General features: G+C 40.7%; 2 long non-coding RNA genes across 2 annotated transcripts; one reads left to right on the top strand and one right to left on the bottom strand.

The window, feature by feature from the left end:
* LOC144586697 (uncharacterized) lies at positions 1-8,757 on the top strand. The gene is made up of 2 exons (XR_013541659.1): positions 1-128; positions 5,807-8,757. It is a non-coding gene; the product is annotated as an uncharacterized LOC144586697 (long non-coding RNA).
* On the bottom strand, positions 8,607-18,174 carry LOC144586698 (uncharacterized). Its single transcript, XR_013541660.1, has 2 exons — positions 12,861-18,174; positions 8,607-11,411 (listed from the first exon to the last, which is right to left on the bottom strand). It is a non-coding gene; the product is annotated as an uncharacterized LOC144586698 (long non-coding RNA).
* Positions 18,175-22,194: the final 4,020 nt, after the last annotated feature.

The following is a 22,194-nucleotide window of genomic DNA, read 5'->3' as shown; positions in this document are numbered from 1 at the left end:
GATTTTTGAAACCAATTACTGTGGTATGATCTTTCACAGGAAGGCACCTACTTCATCATATGCATGGACATTAAAAAGTGTTGAATACATACACGTATATCCTGTGGAGGCGGAATTTCATTTTCAAGGTAAGATTAAAGCAGGAGGTAAACATCCTGAAAGAAAAGATTCTTTGCATAGGTCAATAAATGGAAACTTTCAGTTTCTATCACTTCTCTCCTCAACATCACCTTGTTGTTTTTTAATTGGGATACTTGCATGAAGGTTGAGCAGAAAGTACACACCTATCCACACTGGTAGATAGCTGGGTGATCTGAAATAGATGTGCTACTTATTTTTAACAATGACACAAAACAAACATTACCCACATATCTTTAAACTGTATACCACACTTAAACTGTATGACACAATGACATAACCGAAATGAAGAAAGCTCAGGAGTCGGGTTTTAAATTTTTTATTTACTTGTTCTGATTTTCTTTGGGGATTGAAGTTCGGTTCAGTTTTGATATCAGAAATGAATTCCTGAGCTCAGACTTCTTTAATTCAAGATATACAATATTTTCCATGTATAAGACGCCCCCCACTTTTCTAACCCCAAATTAAGAAATATGATCCTTTTCCCCTCCTTTTGCTAAGCTCCATGGAAGTTGGTAAGCAGAGGGGAAAGCAGAGATCAAAACCAACCTGTGGCACTTTGATCCGTGCTTTCCTTTTGCTAAGGCTTAGCAAGTGGAGAAGAAAGCAGGAATCAAAGGCCTGCAGGATCACTTTGATCCCTGCTTTTCCCTCCACTTGTGTTTGTTCTCTCCTCAGCTTACTTCCTTGTATAAGACGACCCTCAATTTTTAGTCTAAAGATTTTAGACAAAAGTATAGTCTTATACATGGAAAAAATTGTATGTCATTTTTGGCGGCGGCGTCTAGTCGTTTAGTCGTGTCCAACTCTTCATGACCCCATGGACCAGACCATGCCAGGCCCTCCTATCTTCCACTGCCTCCCGGAGTTGGGTCAAATTCATCTTGGTTGCTTCGATGACACTGTCCAGCCATCTCATCCTCTGTCATCCCCTTCTCTTCTTGCCATCACACTTTCTCAACATCAAGGTCTTTTCCAAAGAGTCTTCTCTTCTCATCAGATGGCCAAAGTACTGGAGCCTCAGCTTCAGGATCTGTCCTTCCAATGAGCACTTTGGTTTGATTTCCTTCAAAATTGATAGGTTTGTTCTCCTTGCAGTCCAGGGGACTCTCAAGAGCCTCCTCCAGCACCACAACTCAAAGGCATCAATTCTTCGGCGGGCAGCTTTCTTTATGGTCCAGCTCTCACTCATTTTTGGCACCTGGACCTAATTAATGGATCTTCAATTTCTAATTAATCCTGAAGTCTGCCCACTTCTGAACTGCTTGATAACTCAGTGGAACCAGAGGTTGGGAATTTGATTCTCCACTGTGCCTCCTTGAGAGGGGCTGGAGTTGATTTCTATAGGATCCCTTCCAACTTGGCAGTTCTAAGATTATTATTGTTACAACACCATCAACACTACCCTTAGATATTTTCATTGTTTTCTAGTGCCCAGCCCAAATGGGCCAACCTACTAACAACCAGAATATATCATATCTACATCTCAGTATTGTGACTTGTATTATATTTGATGGATAAAAAACATATTCCAGTGATAGAAAGAGGAATAGTTTTGCTGAGACCAATTTTGTTTTTGTCCCAGCCACTTAGGAGAAAAAAAGAGCAACGCAGGGCCAATTTTTGTCCCAGCTGTTTTTTATCTGTGTAGAATTCCTAAATTGTAGATCTACTTATGTGTAGACTCTTCAATTAAGTGTTGATTTTAGAAAAAGGAATGTTTATTTCCTAGTCATAAGTACTAAATTATGTGGCATTCTAGTGGAAATTCCAACTTCGTTTTCTATAAGAATAATAAGAAAAAATGCCTTTTCAAACTTTACCGTCAGTTCTATTTTATCTCCATGTGGTTTTTTTGGTGTTTACATTTTTGTCAGATATTTAATATTATTGAAGTATTTATGCATTTTGCCAAAAATGGTTAAGTGCATTTAGTGTTTTTTAAGAAATGAATTAAAAGGGCTTCATCAGATTAGGAAGATAATTATAATGATAATTATTTTAAATATTGTTGGGAGAAGGTGGTGGAGCAAAGTGGGGTGGCAGCTAAATTCTGTCTGAAACATCCATCAACTTGGACTGCAACTACACCTTACAGCAACTTTGGTAATTTCATATGATGGAAAAAGTTACGTTGAACCCTGAGCTGGTGCTGGCCTCAGGGCTGAACAAGTGGCAAAAGTGGATCAGCTAGAGCTATCCCTCAAGCAAGAACAGTGTTGCTATCCAGCTAGTGCCAGGGAGATTACTCAGGAACCTCAGAACTGGCAGACTGGTGAGGTTTTTGCCGAAGGTGCAACTCTGGTGGCTCCTTTTCCTCCCACATGGCAAGCAAGTGAAACTGCCCCAACCCAGCCACAGGCAGGAGCAGCAGGAAGCCTCCCAGTGATGGTCATTGAGCAGGCCAGTGACTACAGTGACATCCTGCTTTAACATGAGGAATTGCATTAAGGCAGAGTATGTGAAACAGGCAGTTTCATACCTGTTTTCAGATAATTCTGTGGGTTATCTGAAATGTGTCATTCCTATCCTGGTTACCTGGCTACTAATTGAAAACTAACTTTCTGCTTCAAGTTCTGAAAAAAGTTGCTGAAACAATATCAAATCCCAAGGTTATCTTAATGATAGGACTTTTGGACTGCCTATATTTTATGCATTTAATCTGCCTCTCAGCAAACTTCATAGTGTTTTGTAAATAAATGACAGTTTATACAAATTCCTCTCCTGATATTACTTCCAAATTCATCAGGAATGTTGCTTCCAAATTTGTCAGGAATGTTGTATTTTAGTACTATGTTTAATTTTACCATTCCTCATTAGCTTCACTCTAATTTTTGGTATTAATAGTTAATCATGTCATAGTCTGCTCATGGTTTTATTTTCACAAACAGGATAGAGCTTCTCTATATTTTACTTCTGTTTGTGTCTGTGTGATCATCTGGTGATGTCCATGTAAACAATAATGTGACAAGTCTTTTGAAGAATTATTTTGAATAAACAAACTATGAGCACCACAAAATTCTCTAAGATGTTGTTCTGCTTAATTTCTAATCCCAGAGCCAAATTCTTTTTCAAAGTTTGGTTCTGCTTAATTTCATATTTTTGCATTTTAGTTTCCTCTAATTACTGGCACATACTATTTTGGTATGAGATTAGTTTCCCCCTGGACACTTACATAAAAACATTCAATTTCGTCTCCTTCAGCATCTGTAGTTGGTGTATGGATGTTGGATGATGGATACTGTTGTGTTCTAAGGCAGCAGGTGTCTGGGCCAGATAGGTGGGGTATAAATAAATAAATAAATAAATAAATAAATAAATAAATAAATAAATAAATAAATAAATAAAACCAGAAGCAAGAGGGAGTCCATGGCCATTTTTGGTCAAACAATGAGCAATCAGAATCAGACTAGAACCAATAGTCAAGCCAAAGATCATATATGTAATAGCTAATTACGGTAAATGTCTTGCAACCTGGCAGTCTCAACTTCTGAGATTGTCACTTATTTTATTTTGGATTGTTTCATCACAAGGTTTTTGAGATATAAAGCATTCAGAAATGGCTTCCTATTGTCTCATTCTGTGCAGTACTAACCGGAGTTAGCCTGAGTATTGTTGCCATGGTCTATGAAAGATACTGTGCCAGTATCAATTTCCCTTACTGCAACCTTTCTAGAATTTCTCCACTCCCATCACCATTGGAACTAGCAATGGGAGTTCTTATATGTATTAATACAAAGTCCACTGGCACAAGTGGCTGGCTTGATTACCTCCCAGACCCCTCCAGACCACTTACCATATGGTTTGTATGGCCGGTGTGGTCCACCACAATTGTGGCAGTAGCTCAGCTGCCAGAGCCATGCCTCCCTGTTCACCCAGCCATTCTACAGATGAACAGGAAGACTCATCCTCCCGTCCCCTTGCCAGAGTGGTTGGGCAAACAGGGAGGTGAGGCTGTGGCAGCTGAGCTACTGTCGCAATTCGAGCACAGAAGATGACGTCAGCCTTGCCCGCCACATGGTAAGTGGTCCAGCTGGGCCTGGGGGTGGAAGGCAATCAAGCCGGCCACCTGTGTGAGCGGGGTTTATGTTTGTATTCGAAAACAAAGCCCCCATCTCTAATTGGAACTGTTAATTCTCTTCAGCTGATTTAACTGTTAACTCTTGAAGAGGATGGATACATTCTGGCCTTGAGTCTAACCTTTTACCATTTTGGCTTGGATTACTCTAGAATGTGTCTTGGCAATTTAGTCTTCTGGTGATATTGCTCAGCTTTCCTGACACATTTAACCTCAACTTCTAGTTATTCATTGTTTGTTTCAGTATGTTCAGTTTTTGATGTATGTGATATCTTGAGTTGTTTTTTCTTAATTACCTGTATACATATTCATCTGCATATATTGTGCTTTTATTCTTCATATAGTTTCTCAGATCCTCTTCCTTATTTTCATACTGAGCCTGAGGATTTGCTCATCATTCTATCCCAGACTTTCTGACTTTGACTGACAGCTACACTACATGGTGTTTCAAACCTATGTCATTCTTGCAGATCTATGTCAGCTGTAGATTTGACTTTCAATCTTCTGTGTACAAACCATGCAACCTCCCACTAAAATCTATTCTGTTTTATTGCCCTTGCCACAGTAGTCAACAACCTGTTTTCTGTGTGGATACAGTGTCCCGTATTAGTTTGAATACAGGAATTATTGTAATTACACTAAAATTAATTTCGATCAATCAGATTCGATTGTTGTTTAATGCTTTCAGTGATAAAAGATTTGCCACATCCAAAGCCATTAATAGTCCTTGCTGATAATGTTGCTGGTTGAAATGTTACGGTGCAGTCTTTCCCCATCTGCCCATAGAACACCAGAGCAGGCTCCTGGATAGATTCTTTATGGAAATTATCTGGCCACTGTCACTGTAAATATTGTGATGCAGTATATGTAAGCTCACATGCTATGCAGAAAGAAATCAAGGGAAAGGGTGCCAGCCTGATTTCTCATAAACATATGGTATTAGTATATCTGTTCTCTACCCACAAATGTGTACACACACAGGTGCACTTGTATGCGCGTGTTGGCTGAGCAGTTTCTAGGGCTTTGTGAAAAGTGCCCAGCCAATTTCCTGGGCAGTTTGTATTTGTTACCTATGTGAGCCCACAAGGTATCAAATGCAGACATAACTTCCAAAAAATGGTAGTAGTGAAAAGTGGAACAAAATCAGCAAAAAATGTGCAATTTTCCCCCTATGAAAACAAGGAGCATACACCCTTCTCCAAGTGTCTTCTTCAGTGCTACAAAATTTGGAAATATCTAACCTCCATCACTTCCTTTCATTTTCTAGCTCTTTCTCCTTTGTAAACCATCTTTCTTGACATACTAGCTGCCTTTTTGTCCTCATCTAACTAATCCATGTGTCACATTTTCCTCTAGCTTCTGATTGCCCTCTCTCTGGAGTTATTCTTTCTCTCCACCATATAATAAAACTTTATTTTCCCTCTAGGATCAAGCAGAAGGGTGAGGGGTGGGATCCATTTCATCATTTAGTTTATAAAGACCATTCCATTGGCAGAAGGTACTTTGATTTCATCTTAAGTGATAAATTCAGATATAGTGAGCATAACAGGACAGATAGAAACTGACCATTTCCTCTCTTTTATCTTGTAGGGCCACAGTTCCCTGAAAATACTTCCTTAGGTGTTGGAGGCCCTGCTGAATAAAGTGGATAATAAGAGTGTGGCATTGCACTTGGTTGGTCACATGAAGAATTGTTCTGCCAGTATAGTAACTTTATTAATCGGAGAAAATATTCTATTTCTGGAGATGAGCCTTGTTGTTGTTTAATCATGAAGTCATGTCCGACTCTTTGTGACCCCATGGACCAGAGCACGCCAGGCCCACCTTTCTTCCACAGCCTTCTGGAGTTGGGTCAAATTCATATTGGTAGCTTCGGTGACACTGTCCAACCATCTTGTCCTCTGTCGTCCCCTTCTCCTCCTGCCTTCACACTTTCCTAACATCAGGGTCTTTTCCAGGGAGTCTTGTCTTCTCTTATGAGATGGCCAAAGTATTGGAACCTCAGCTTCAGGATCTGTCCTTCCAGTGAGCAGTCAGGGTTGATTTCCTTCAAAATGGATAGGTTTGTTCTCCTTGCAGTCCAGGGGACTCTCAAGAGGCTCCTCCAGCACCACAATTCAAAAGCATCAATTCTTCGGCTGTCAGCCTTCTTTATGGTCCAGCTCTCACTTCCATACATCACTATTGGAAAAACTACAGCTTTGACTATGCGGACCTTTGTCGGCAAGGCAATGTCTCTGCTTTTTACAATGCTGTCTAGGTTTGTCATTGCTTTCCTCCCAAGATGAGCCTAAAGTCTATAAATGAGACAAATAAAAAATAAGATGTAGATTATAGATTAATAGAATTTGAAGGGGCCGATAAGGCCATTGAGTCCAACCCCCTGCTAAATGAAGGAATCCATATCAAACTGGATTTGACAGATGGCTGTCTAATTTTCTTTTTAATGCCTTGAGTGCTCACTACCTCCAGAGGTAATTGGTTACATTGCCATACTACACTCATATTTAGGATTTTTTCCTGGTATTCCACTGAAATCTTCCTGTAATTTGAGCCCATTATGACGTGTCCTGCATTCTGGGATGATCAAGAACAGTTTGACCTTCCTCTATATGACAACAATTAGACACAAGACTTAAGATGAGGCCTAATCTCCTACCAGGGTTATTCCTCTTCCTCTATGCCTTTCCTCTTTTTATCCCCTTCTGCTAAGCTAAGGGCTTCCCTTTTGAACTTTCTTAACCCACAGTCCATTAGCTTCTCGGCCACTCACCACGTCCTGATCAGCTCCCCATCTCAGTGTATTGGGGAATTACATGTAGACAACTTCTTCAGAGGGGTACGAGGACAGCATGGCCTGCTAATGGTGGTAGGTGAAGCAGAGTCCTCGTCTGGAAAATAACCAGAACTAAAAAAAAAACCTCAACAAATCAGGATCCTTCACAATCAAAATGTAGAATGAACTGCATAATTCCAGACCAGAGATTGCTGCGAGCAACGAAAACTTGCTTTCATTTATGAAAAATGATATTGCTGTATGAATTTAAATACTGAAGGGGATTATTCAGCATCCCTTTAAGGAAGACGGGTTTTCTGTTTGAATCATAAACAGTTGAATGTGAAGTCAGTCACTTAAACTGGGAGATTTTTAGGGGGATTGAGTCTTTGCTTGCCAGTTTGCCTGCATGAGGCAAACCCTCAATAATAAAATAATGTCATATTACATAATGTACTACGTAATTGTTGCCCACTCTGCTGAAGACCTCCAACAACTCATGAATCGTTTCAGCAAGGCCTGCCAAGACTTTGGACTAACAATCAGCCTGAAGAAAACACAAGTCATGGGCCAGGGTGTGGACTCACCTCCCTCTATTACCATCTCCACACAAGAATTGGAGGTTGTTCATGACTTTGTGTACCTTGGCTCAACCATCTCTGACACCCTCTCTCTAGATGTCGAGCTGGATAAACGCATTGGGAAAGCAGCTACCATGTTCTCTAGACTCACAAAGAGAGTATGGCTCAATAAGAAACTGACAACACATACCAAGATCCAGGTCTATACAGCCTGTGTCCTGAGCACACTCCTGTACTGCAGTGAGTCCTGGACACTTTGTGCCCGGCAGGAGAGGAAGCTGAACACCTTCCATATGCGTTGCCTCCGACGGATTTTTGGAATCACCTGGCAGGACAGAGTTCCAAATAGAGTAGTCCTAGAATGAGCTGGAATTTTCAGCATGCATACAGTACATTACTGAAACAGCGACATCTACGCTGGCTTGGGCACGTTGTGAGAATGGCTGATGGTCGGATTCCAAAGGATCTCCTATATGGAGACTTAGTGCAGGGAAATCGCCCCAGAGGGAGACCACAGCTGCGATACAAGGATATCTGCAAGCGGGATCTGAAGGCCTTAGGAATAGACCTCAACAGATGGGAAACTCTGACATCTGATCGTTCAGCCTGGAGGCAGGCGGTACATCACGGCCTCTCCCAATTTGAAGAGACCCTTGTCCAGCAGGCCGAGGCAAAGAGGAAGTCACAAAGGAAGCAAAACCAGGGAGCTGGACAGGGGACAGATTGGATTTGTCTTCAGTGTGGAAGAGATTGTAACTCTCGAATTGGCCTCCTCAGCCACACTAGACGCTGTTCCAAGTCCTCCATACAGAGCACGCTACCATAGTCTTTTGAGACTGAAGGATGCCTACTACTACGTAATTACGTAACCTTAACACCAGTCATATGTGGAAAACCTACAATGACAAAGAAGTCTGTTTTAGTTTTGTAGCACTTGTAACATGCATATATATATTTAACTCACTGCATTTTTTTGTGGAGCAACATAAGTATCCTACAGTTGTGTGCTATTTATTTTTCTATATTTAAGATATTTCTTGGCCATCTTTCTGGACAAGAGTCTTCCAAGCAGCTAACAGCATAATATGATGCATGGTTCAATGAGCATTGACAAAGTAATGTTAAACTGTTTCAAACAAAACCTGTTAAAAGAGAATATAATTTTAAAATTCCTTACCAGAAAATGCAATTAAAATAAATTAAAATTTTAAAAAGGATGAATTACAGTATTTTAAAAGTCCTTTAAATGCAGTCAAGCAGAGCAGAGCCATACTTATGTCACAAAATGGGATTCCCCTAGGTAGATGCTAGCATAGAGGAGGCTGTGAATCTAGTGTCTGCGAACTTTACTGACAGACTTAGCAAAATTTTGAAGGCAATCTTAAATCATGGATAGATAATATTATATGTCACTTCTCTGGTGCATGGGTCAAGCCTAAAAATTAGGAATCCAGTCCTAAAAAATTGTGGATGACATGACATGTTGGAAAAATCAGATTTTTTATTTCAGGAAGCAAATTAGCAAATGTTGGCAATTTTTTTAAATTGGTAACCAAAGATTTTGGAATTACTTCAGTTACTGAAATTATTATGGGGAGGAGGATAACCTGATCCTGCATCAATATTATTTTAATTTCTTGCCTTAATGTTTTATACTTTGCAGTTTTTGTACTTTCTTGAGGTTGCTTCTTGATGCAACTCCCAAGTTCTAGAAAGTATGTTTTTCTTTGTTGTCTGCCTAGACGTTTACTGTCCAGTTTATTAAGATTATGTGTATTATATCAGTGCTAACTTCCTTGCCCCAGTACAGTGCTACAATTTCCTTTTCTAAAACTGGACATGGTTGGAATTCATGATTAGCTGAATTATTTCCTTTTATTAATGAAAGGCCATACCTGGCTATCAGGAAAAACATCCTAATGTTAGAGCAGTATGAAAGTGGAACCAATTACCTTCGGAAGTAGTGAGCACTCCAATTCTGGAGGTATTCAAGAGAAAATTCAGCAACCATCTGTCAGATCTACTTTGACTTGGATTCCTGCATTGAGCAGGGAGTTGGGCTCAATGGCCTCTTCCAACTCAATTATTCTACGATTCTATGATTTTATGATAAATCATTTACACCTTGCTTCATAATATTTTAAATGGTATCTAATGCAGTTAACTTGGTCTAAGATTGCACATATGAATCCTTCAGTCTCAGGCTAATGTAACACATTGGTTCCGTTTGCAAATACGTCATCACTGATTTTGCTGATATTATACTTCACTGATATACTTCTGGATTAGCAGCAGCAACAATAAATACCTTACAGAAGTTGGATCTCCATGAACGAGCAACCTGAAAAGTACAGAAAGAACAAAAAGACACAAAGTAACTAATATTAATGCAAAAAATTAAAAGATACAGAAGCAAGATAGTCCAGGTTTGCTTCCTCTAGAAAGGATTAGCGTCTACAATTTTATCACCAAAGTGATAAAACCACTTTCATCTATAACTGCTACCAGTGCTTCAACAGAAAATGAGTCCAGAAAGAACCGAAGCTATGATACTGAAAATGTGAATATATCACCAGCTTCTGCCACTGGAAATCTAGTTTATACTATCAGGAGGTAGGCAATCTCAGAGGTCTTGGTAGCCAATTTTTTACCCAAGATTTTTGCAGTGGTCTCAAAAATTGCCATTTCTGGCCATTAAAATGTTTACATTTCTAGAGGAAGCAAACCTGGACTATCTTGCTTTGTATCTTTTAATTTTTTGCATTAATATTAGTTACTTTGTGTCTTTTTTATTCTTTCTGTACTTTTCAGGCTGCTTACATATATATAATTTCCTTACATATATATAAACAGGGAGTGCCTTGATAGGTTCTAGTTTGTTGCTTCATTTTGTAGAGGGGCTTAGAAGATCTTCTCAAGGCAAAAACCACCAGTCCTCTAGGCCTCAAGGAACAAAAATACAATTTCTGTGTGTTTTGTACCAACTGGGAGACATAGCCAAATCTTCCATGCAGGGTCTGATTCATACTAATGTTGCAGCATTCTTAGCAGTTGCAAGAGCTGCCAACAGTGTAATAACATTAGCAGAGAGACAAGTTATCTGTCTAGGTATTCAGTGGCTTTGATATTCCGCCATGTTTTCATAAGGAATACTTGTGGCTAATAGGTAATATCCACATTCAGGCAGCTCTTTCATTGGGGGGGGGAGCTCTTATAGTAATTTCAAGCCAGTCTTATGCTCATTCACCTGGGAATAACAACTATTGAATGTAAGGAGATCAAAATTTATAGGATCCAAAATATATCAGAGCCTTAGGATCAGGACTTCAAAATGTTTAGCCCTGGCTATTTTATGTTCTGGATTGTTATTAGAAGCCTTAGTCAGAGTTTTCCCTTTATATGTTTAGAACAAAAGTATTAAAAAGAAAACCCACTTTTTATCTTTGTTTGCATTATTGTGTTGAGCTAAAACACAGAGACCTTTTTTAGAATTTGCTTGCTGCCACAGAGGGCATAGATAGAATTGTTGATTGCCTCGAGTTAAAATATCTCTTTCACAAAAGGTCTCCCCTTACCTGTGCCAGCGGTTGCTTTTCATGTTATAATTCAATCAAAATTTTGAATATTATGGCTTCTTATTTTCTTGTAGGAATATAAAAGGTGAATAATACTTAGCCATTGCAAACCACAGGTGTATATTTGATTAAAAGGTGATGGGGTGGGAGAGAAATAGCCAAGAAATAGAAAGGGTATCTTTAAACTGGTGTCCTCTGGTCCGTGTTACCTTCATCCAGGCTTTCTATGATGGCAAGGCTGCAGTCCTCTTCATTTCCACTTTCTATTAAGATAGTTTGAAAAGCGGCTTTAAATGTTAGCTCCTTTCTCTCCTCCCCCCCCCCCCTTTTTAGCAGAAATTACATATTGGATACCTTGGAAAAGTGATGCACACATTATATAAAGTTATGATTCACTAACGTTTTTGGTCACTTTCTCACAAAGCAAGCACAGCTTGAACAGGCACTATCGAAGAAAAGCTGTGATGATGACTAGAAGAACACAAAGCATCACTTCCAGGACAAAAAAAAAAAGACAGAGGCTGATGCTTTAGGAGAAAAAAATTCAAACCAAATGGCTCAAACAGAGTAAAATATTATTGCTGTAAAACTATTATTCTGTATTCTCTGTTACTCTTTTCAGAAGCAATAACTAGAGATATATTGAATGAAAAGACAGTCATTACAAAGAACCTTTGAAAGCATAGGCATCCTTCAGTCTCGAGAGACTATGGTAACATGCTCTGAATCGAGGAGTGTCCTCTCCAGAGCATGAAGCCCGGGTAAGGTAATATGGAGGATAGGCTGTTACCCAAGCAGCAGATCCCCCCTCTCCACATTGCTGAAATGGTCCAATGGAAAGGCAAGAGCCAATACAACTGGTTCCAGCAATGTCGCAGGAGTTGGCAGAACGACACATGCTGCCTTCGGGACTCCAGCCCCGGATTTTGCCTCGAGGTTAACTCCTGAAGCCTTTTCCATGAGTGGATATAGCCACAAGGCAGTGGAGGTTTGAAATTGGAGTTTTCCTTCTCCTAGATGGGCTGCCTTCCATGGCTGACGAGCCCCACCTACCCGGCCTGCTCTTTAATAGTGCAAAAGTATGATCTGATCCTTAAAACTTGCGTAATATACAAGCCCTACCTCAAAATTAGCCCAGTTAAGTGAAGCCCGTCTTCCACCCTTGTGGAGCAACAAGAATATGATGACAGGACTGTATTTGAATAAATGTAGTTTGTTGTACATGAAAAAAAAAAAATCCCCTGAAAATAAGCCCTAATGCAGCTTTTGGAGCAAAAATTAATATAAGACGCTGTCTTATTTTCGGGGAAACAGGGTATTCAGGTGTGGGCATCAAGGATTAAGACTTAATGTTGTACATGGTGAAACTGTGTGTAACAGAAAATGAAGCCATGTGTGTTGTTGCTTCGAGTCACGTTATGCTGCCAGAGGAATGCCTGTTCTCTATGTGTGTGTGTGTGTATGTATGTATGTGTATACACACACACACACACACACACACACACACACTTGAAAAGGAACCTTCTATATATCTACAGTATATATAGTGATCCAGAATAGCATGGATATGGGAGGTCAGCATGTTTTGCAGTCTGTAAATTGGCTCACCCAAAATCTGGGCGGGATACAAATCAAATCAAATCAAATCAAATCAATCAATCAATCAATCAATCAATCAATCAATCAATCAATCTTGTTTGCAACTCACTCACTCTGTCAACATGGCACAGTCTTTCCAGGGATAGAGGCCCACTTTTCTGCAGCCTTGGGTAGACAGGAGAGCTGTCCTAGATGCCATTCTGATGCCTGCCGCTTTTCAGGTTCTGTGAATGAAGATGCTTATTTAATCATATGAAGGAATATAATCCATGTGATGCCTGGTGACTCCTGCCAGCAAATGAGAGAAAGGAGAATGCTGTTTTGACTAACCTATTTGAGAAATACAGTAGAAGAAAAAATGGTTGGGTAACACTTTAGCCCTGTATTCGCATATTGACTTGTACTATAGGGAAAATAATCAGGCATAAATTTGTCATGGGAAACAATAGCAATCATAATGAGCCACACGTAGGTCCTAAATAATACCATATATTACAGAAAATATTGTGACAGGCATATGAAGGCTATAAATGGCCTTTAGTCAAGATAACTATGTATTACCTCTGAGACTGAAACAGAATGTCTTGGTATAACAGCAGTTGAGGAACACAAGTGGGAAGAGGCAGTTGCACTTGCGCCTTGTTTGTGGACTTCTCCTAAGCAACTGGTTGCCCACTGAATGAACAGAATGTTGGACCAGATGGGCCTGTCTTCTGATTCACCATGGCTCTTCTTACATTCTTACAAAAAGGGAATTGATTTTAATTATTTCTCTACCCCCAAAACAATAGAACTAGATCTGTCAAAACTGAAATTGCAAAGTAATATATTAAATGTTTACTTCTCTTATCTTTTTCAGTCTATTGCGTATTTTTGAATTTATATAAAAATCATTAGTGCATCCTTAGATCCAGCAAAAGAAATACACGTATAGTGACAGAATCTTTTGCTGTTGATGGAGATTAATATCCCCACATTAAATATCAATATCGGTGTGCAACTGCATTGGGATAGTCATTTAGATTCCTCTGAAACCGTTTTATGCACCTGTTGGTGGAATGTGCAATTCACATCCAGAGCCACTAAGTTGGCAGAACACGGCATCTGTTGTTTTTTTTAAGACAAATATTAAATTCTTTAAAATTATTTAATTTAAACATTGTTTATTTTTGTACATTGGCAGCATCTGCACAATAATGTTCAAACTTTTGTGTTTATAGAATCATAGAATATTTGAGTTGGAAGGGGACCTATAAGGCCATCGAATCCAACCCCCTGCTCAATGAAGGAATCCAAATCTATGTTTATTTTTGCTTGTGCTATAAGTAAGACTGCTCCAGCATGCATTATATTGCAAATAAATACATAACAATGGAGGAAAAATGAATATCCTATAGAATTTTTTGTTCCAGAATGGAATCTTTGGTTAAAATCTTGTTTATAGTATAATCCCAACCATAAAGTTATGTCTGTTTTTCCCTTCTAAACAAATTATTTTGGAAAGGAGTACATACTTGTTTTACATGTGCACATGTGCTGCCTTTGCACTACTTGCAGCAGTAGCAGTTTGTCTTCCCTGATAAACAGAAAGTTATGTTTGAGCTTAATGCTACAAGCAGGATTTCAGTTTTTGTGTAGCAGAGCCCTAATAAATAAATTATCACTGAGCCTACTCAATTTTTACTGACTGAACACCTGGTATTATGGACTCTGTAGAATGAGGACACTACACCCTGGATCTCTTCATAGCAGGTTTTGTAGCATATGTATCCTAATTTGGGCAGATCACAGTTAGAATTATATAGAATATAGTAGCCCTTCATTTAATGTATGTAACAGCTTTCATGTGATCAAGAACTGTGTCTTATCAGGATTCCTAGTCACAGAGATGCTAAGATATCCAGTCAAATTTATCAATAAATTATTTTCAGACGTTTGCATAGAACACATGAAAATATGAAAAGGAGCCTTTCCCTGCATGTATAGGAAAGTTTGGATCCTTTTTTCTGCACAAATTTACTCAACTAAGTTCAGGTTAAGGTTTGATTGAATGCCTGTAAAAGCTGAAGCCTCCTTTTTCAAGCAGGCTGCTTGTGGGGTAACTTGGAGTTTTGTGGATTCCTCTGTTGACATGCAAAACTGCATTGGGTATTCTCTTCTACATAAAATTGGAGTTCTTCCCCCAACAGTATGTACTATTAGTAGCAAACTAAGTTTGAACATATGCATCTCTTTCACTTGAATATGTGTATGTGTGCATGTGCAATAAAAATTAGCTGGAGCCGGGACATCATGAAATTGTGGGGGTGATTATCAGTTACTTTAAGAGAATTAATCAGAGACTCAGCAATTCTACAGCCATCAATGCATTTAGGTATCATTCAAGCCTCATCTAAGCTTAGAACTGAACCAATTTAGACCTTGCATATTGAAAACACAGGAGATCAGCACCTGTATGAAGGATTGGCAGCCCCAGGCCTTCCAGCCCATGTCCTTACTCAAGAAGACAGCAAGTGTTGGTATATAGCTTGGATTAGGGCCCTTCAGCCAGGTATAGAAGTTCTACCTGCCATAAAATTCCTCACTGGCTGTCTGTTTCCCCCCAACCCCAGTTGCTGTTGTTCTGTAAGAGTCCAGGTTGAGAGACTTTTGCTTTATACACATTTTTAAGAGAACTAATCTAATCTGTTCTTTGCAGACAAACATGAGGATGAGAATATAAAGCCTTTAGACTGTACACTTTTTGAGCTGCAGTGCTAGGCTCAATGACTGCATATAAAATGCATATATTAGGGAGAGTTGCATCTGTGTGTGTTGGTACAAAGGGGAATTGAATGATTTATCTGTCTCTGGAGAACAGCTCTGTTGGCGACTCTGCAAAATACAGTATGTCTCTTCCAGGAATCTGTTAGACAGCTCCCTGACTGGTCTAGACTTCCTTGTTCAACTATCTGCTTCCCGTCTATTAATCAAGGCTGATGGAGCTGGACAACATTTGTGCATACTTGATAAATGTGTGTGTGCGTGTGCATGCGCGCATGTGCATGCAAACATTCATACGTATGATGGAAAGAGAGACATATGTTCAAACTTAGTTTCTAACTAATAATACAAGGAGAAGCTCCAATTTTAAGATCGAGTAGGGCATGCAGGTGAAAGCTTTCCCACATGTTCTGTTGCTTTCCACAACTCTCCCTTCAGGTGCTTTCCTCCTAGTTGGCTGCATGCAAGAGAGAAATGTAATCCTGGAGAACAGATGGAAGGAAGGCTAGCAGCCAGAGGGACAGAGAATATTAAGAATCCTACTCATTTCCATTTATCTTTCTCTTGTTGTTTATAAAATTGGATTGCAGTGTAAGCGCCCCAGGAAAAGATAGGTAAAATATTTGGGGAATTCTATTTATTTTATTAGAAACAAGTATACAATGGCTCCTTTGCATTATAATTACTGATGCCTGCTATGCTTTGAGAATAAGGTAGGCAACACTTTACTTTTTTGCAGTGAGAAGTCTATTGCTGTTATACTCAATTTAGTGCCACCACTTGAGAAATTTATTCTGTCACTTTGTCCCTTCAAGCATACTGGGCTATCTTTGTTGTTTCTTTGAAAACTGGTATCTATAGTTACGCGAGAATTGACACCAATCCACATTGTATGAGTAACAATGTGTTAAATTTTCCTTTTAAACAATAGTTACAATTTTAGCATTCCCACAAAGCCAAGTAAATAACCATTCTAGATTAGAAAAGGCTCTCTGAAACCCCAATTTCCAAGTGTTCTAAGTGCACATGTTCTTCAACTGTGCTGTGCCACCTGCCTGCAGAAACCCTAATGTTCAATCCCATTTTTGGAAAGAAGCTAAATTACAAGGGGATTGCACCAATCAAAACCATTCAAAATAATGAATTTGCTTTCCTTTTTTCCCTTGATAATTGTAATGCTTTGGGCTAAATCCATATTGTTCCATATTGAATAGAAGATTGCATAAACAGGACTTGTTTTACAGCACTAAGGCAAGTCCTGTTGATACAGTGGGTCTTCTCTAGTTGGGGTTAACAATTAGATCAAACCTGTTATATGTATCCTGATTAATTTTAATAAAACAAAAAAACATCTCCATCATGCCACAAATTGTATATTTCATGGCTACCTAAGTTGGTGTAAAAAGTGTGATTAAGTGCTGAATAAAACTTGAAAGAGTGGACATTATAGCCACTAGAAAAATATGGCATAGATTTCGGAACCTTACACCCAGCCTCTACTTTGTATGTAATTTAGACCACAGATTACATCATCTTGCCACCATCTCAAGTGGTTTGTGACTAACCTTTGATGATGCTTTGCCATGAACAATTTTCAGACATCCACAGCAAATGCAGGTAAAGGACCATTGGACCACACAGACAAGTTCTATTGCACCATCCCCAATGGAGACCCTCATATATTGAATACAAAGGCCTGAAGGGAGATATCAAATTATATGGTTCCTCTTGGAACCATGTAGAATTCTCCTTGCAATTGAGAATTATTGATGCTGTTGAAACTAGGAAGATTAGGGAGGTAGCTTTTGTTTACCTCTAAGTTGCTTGTGACACTATTCATAAGCAAATATTTATTTATTTATTTATTTATTTATTTATTTATTTATTTATTTATTTATTTATTTATTTATTTGTACCCCGCCTATCTGGTCAATACGATTGCTAAATATCATTGCTAAAATGTTATAATCTAACCAAGGATTATAAACTAACTAAACAAGCCATGCTTTTGCACAATCACAGATTTTTTGTTAATTTTCAAGGGGTGGACTGAAAAGAATAGTCTGCCCCAGTAGGTTCTTAACCTTGGGTTACTCAGGTGTTTTTGAACTGCAACTCCCAGAAACCCCAGCCAGCACAGCTGGTGGTGAAGGCTTCTAGGAGTTGCAGTCCAAAAACACCTGAGTAACCCAAGGTTAAGAACCACTGGTCTACCCTAACACAGTGTACTGGCTCCTATTTTGTTTAACATTTAAACCAATGATCAGCCACCAGACCACCGAAATTTTTATTTATGCTAATAGTCATGCACTTGTTGCTCAACTGGACAGTTTTCAGATGATAAAACGACTCTTAAACAATGTATTATAAGAAACTGGCAGATACCAGTAGAGAAACCAACTTAAACCCAAACCTCGTAAGACTTGAGTATGTGCCTTTCCCCTGAGAAAAAAGCGGGCATCTAGGAAACTTCAGGCTGCCTGGAAGAGTATCTACGTAAATTGTTGGTTTGCCCTCAAATACTATAGATCATACTCTAAGAAACATTGCCAAAATAGAAAGCAAAAAGTCTCCACAAGGAACAATATTCTTATTGGTTATTGGGAACTAGTTGGGATACACAGTCACAAACCATAAGAACTACAGCCTTGTCCGTATGCTACTCCGCACTGGTATTTGCCAGCTATACAAGTGTGGTATAGTTCAGCTCACTCAAAACAAGTAGACAGAGCATTCAGTGGCTGAAATTCTGTTAAACAGCTATGTGGGCAGAATGCTGAGTGTCACATACAGCACTGATGGTACCTGTCTGTCATGGGTTTGGAGGGAAAGTTCCATCCTATGGGGAGTGGAAGGCGGGACATCAGGGGGGAGGAGCTGTACTGTATATATATTTAGAGCTGGTGTGGAGAAGGGAGTTGGAGTCTGTGTGTCAGACTGGGTACAACTGTTTGTCAGTTAGTACATACCTGATAGGTTCAGGTTTCTATCTAGGTAGCCAGAACTGATAGGTTCAGGGTCTGTGCGTTACCTTAAAGTGTTCCGTGGGAACCAATCTGTTGTATATGTATGATTGGGACTATGCCACGTTCCAGTATCCTATTTACCTGATCCTTTTATTTACCCTGTTTGTTGTTTCAATAAACCTTGTTCTTTTGTTTATTAAAATCCATTCCTGGTCTGGGTGACTCCTTATAGGGAATGGTTGGTGGCAGCATAACTACAGGGTGGGATACTCCAGTAGGTCTGGGGTTGCCACATTGATTGGTGTCCAGCGTGTGGGATACGACTGGTCCAGTTGTCCAGTGGTCCAGCAAAGCCTTGGCAAGTGTGCCCAGAGCAAGGGGGGTCTAGTCAGGGAAAATCTGAGGGCGCGTAGGTAATCTTCTAGGCTTACCTCACGGGGAGGTAGGCTAGTGGAAGAACGTGCAAACTCAGATTGGGGGACTAGATTAGGGAGCTCTGAGGCAACCCGTTTGGCGGGAAAGGGCTGAGGCAAAGCTGCGTGAAGTAACAGTGATCTAGCCTGTCTGCTGAGAGGCCTAGCAGAGGGGGTGGATTCTACCTGGCAACAGTTGCAAGTTGGTGCTGGAGGAACAGCAGCAGTCTATAGAAGGCTGTTTCTGAGGCAAAAGGAAAAAAGTCGTCGTTTTATTTTGAGGCGTGACTTTTGAAGGCAGCCTGTTCTGGGGGGATTATGCCCTTGACTAGAAGCCAAATGGCAGAAATGGGGGAAGTGAGAGAACCACAGGGAGACCAAGGTTCTGAGGAGGAATTTGGCTCAGTGCAGGATGAGAGCACGGGAGAACTGACCTCAGAACTCAGAAAGATGCTCCTAGCCCAACAGCATGAACTGAGGGTGAGGGAAATGGAGGAAAGGGAAAGAGAGAAACAAAGACAATTTGAAATGGAAAGGGAAGAGAAACAGGAAAGGGAAAGGGAGAAACAAAGACAATTTGAGTTAGAAAAAATGGCGTTTGAGCTGAAGAAGCTGGAGATAATGAGTAGAAATAGGGATAACAATAATAATGAGGGGAACCCAGGGAATGGGGAAGGCAGCCTGTCTAAAACTGACCTGAAGAAATTCCCTGTGTACAACAAGGGAGATTGCCCTGAGGTGTTCTTTTCCCTCGTGGAAAGAGCGTTTGTGGACTTCTCAGTAAGGGAAACTGAGAAGATGACCATTATGCGATCTTTAATCAGTGGCAGCCTGGCAGAAGTCTATGCAGAGATGCCAGTGGAACTGCTGAAGGACTTCGCTGAGTTTAAAAAACTGGTGTTTGCCCGGCATGGGATAAATGCTGAACAGCTGAGGCAAAAATTCAGGTCACTCACAAAAAAAACAGAGCAGACTTTTACCCAAGTGGGGGCCCAACTGGTGAGGTTGCTAGAGAAATGGCTGTCTCAGGAGGGGACAGAGACCTTCCAGCAGCTCAAAGACCTGATAGCGCTGGAACAATTTTATTCAGTCCTGCATGGGGAACTAAAGTTCCATGTGAGGGAGAGGAAACCTAAATCGGTGACAGAAGCGGCAGAGATCGCAGATTTTATTTCCCAAATAAGGAAGCCCTTAGGTGCTGAGGGGAAAACTGTGGGTAAGCCCAAAGAAACCTACAGCAGGTACTCTCAGGGACCAGGGAAAAACCAGCAAGGGGGAGGGGCCCATGTTGAAGGGAAGCCCTCGGATATGAAACCACCAAGACCTCAGATTTTGGAGGGAAAACCAAAACCAGATGAGAAAGACTCCAAGTACAGCAGAAAATGTTATTTCTGTCAAGGAAAGGGCCATCTAATCTCAGAGTGTGAGAAATTAAAGCAGCTAAAGGGAAATTTGCCTCATGATTTGAGTGGAACCAAGCCAAAAGCTGTGTTCTGTGTCCAGACAGAGCAAAGCTCCTTGCCATTGAGGGAGCCTGTTACCATGGCTACTCACTCTGAACCAGTTACATCTGCTGATCAGGCTGGGGAAAATGGTCCTCTTGTGGAGGTCAAGCGCTGCTTACTAGTGAGGACAGATTCGCAATTGTTTGAGACCGCAGGGGTGGACGTAGGAATACTTGACCATCAGTATAGGGGGCTAAGGGATACTTGTTCCCAGGTGACCCTGTGCCATCCAGACATTATTCCTAGGAAGTATATAATCCCAAATGAGAGCCTGAAGGTGGCAGGGATTGAGGGGCAGGTGATCTCACTGCCAGTAGCTGAGGTACCTGTGAGCTTTCAAGGCTGGAGGGGAGTTTGGCGGCTAGCGATTTCATCGACTCTGCCAGCAGCCGTGCTCGTGGGAAATGACCTGGCTGAACATGTGAAACGGGTGCTAGTGATTACACGCTCACAAGCTACCACGGGGACAGTTCAGGGGGGTACTGAAGAGCCCGAGGCTGAAGCAGGTGAGGGTAGTCCCGAAGCTGTGGCAGAAACCTTAACCACAGACAGCAAATTTGGCCAAGAGCAAAAGGCAGACGCCACTCTCCGAAAGTGTTTTGAAAAGGTGACAGACACCCAGCTAACACCTGAAACCCCAGCGAGATTTCGCGAGAAAAAGGGAATTTTATATAGAGAGACCCTGATGAATATCTCAAAAGGGGGAGATGGGATCAGAAGTCAGCTAGTGGTACCTGAAAAGTATCGCCCCATGATCTTACAAAGGGGGCACTCTGACATGTTTGCTGCGCACTTAGGGGTGAACAAAACACAGCAGAGAATCACACAAAATTTTTACTGGCCTGAAATAGGGAAGCAGATCAAGGAGTTCTGTAAACAATGTGATGTGTGTCAGAGGCAGGGGAATAACCGTGACAGGACCAAAGCGAAGTTGTGCCCTTTGCCTGTGATTGACACCCCGTTCAAATGCATAGGAGTGGATATTGTGGGACCTTTGCCCAAGGCCACAAAGAGGGGGAACTGGTTCATTCTCACCATTGTGGACCATGCCACGAGGTACCCCGAAGCCATTCCCTTGACTAACATCGAAACTAACACAGTGGCAGATGCCTTGGTGGGGTATATGTCCAGGATGGGATTTGCCTCAGAAATAATCACAGATTTGGGCACATCGTTTACATCAAAGCTCATGAAACGGTTATGGCAAATCTGTGGAATTAAACACAAGGAAACCACTGCCTATCACCCCGAAAGTAATGGGTTAACGGAAAAGTTCAATGGGACTCTGATGCGCATGATTAGGGCTTACTTGGCAGAGAATCCAAACAATTGGGACCAGAAGCTGCAATCCCTTTTGTTTGCTTATCGATCAGTGCCACAAGCCAGTACTGGGTTCAGTCCGTTTGAACTTTTGTTTGGGAGAAAAGTAAAAGGTCCACTTGATTTAATCAAACAAAATTGGGAGCAGATCACCCAGGGTGACCCACAAGATGTTGTGACGTATATAGACACTTTAATGAATGACCTGAAGAGAAACCTAGAGCTAGCAGCAGAAAACCTGCAAGCTCAGAAGGTCAGGCAGAAAACATGGTATGACCACAAAGCCAGGGAGAGGCACTTTAACCCAGGGGAGGAAGTGCTTTGGCTTAGGCCCTGCAAAGAGAACAAACTGCAGCTCAAATGGGCAGGACCATACAGGGTCATTTCCAAGATGTCGGATCTGAACTACCTTATAGAGCAGGAGGAACACCAAGCACGAAGGGTGGTACATGTGAATGCTCTGAAACCCTACTACAGAGG

This window comes from Pogona vitticeps, chromosome 2 (assembly GCF_051106095.1).
Source record: "Pogona vitticeps strain Pit_001003342236 chromosome 2, PviZW2.1, whole genome shotgun sequence".
NCBI classification, from domain to species: Eukaryota; Metazoa; Chordata; class Lepidosauria; order Squamata; family Agamidae; genus Pogona; species Pogona vitticeps.
Note: the sequence above shows the minus strand (reverse complement) of the source record. Positions and strands in the feature narration are given on the sequence as shown.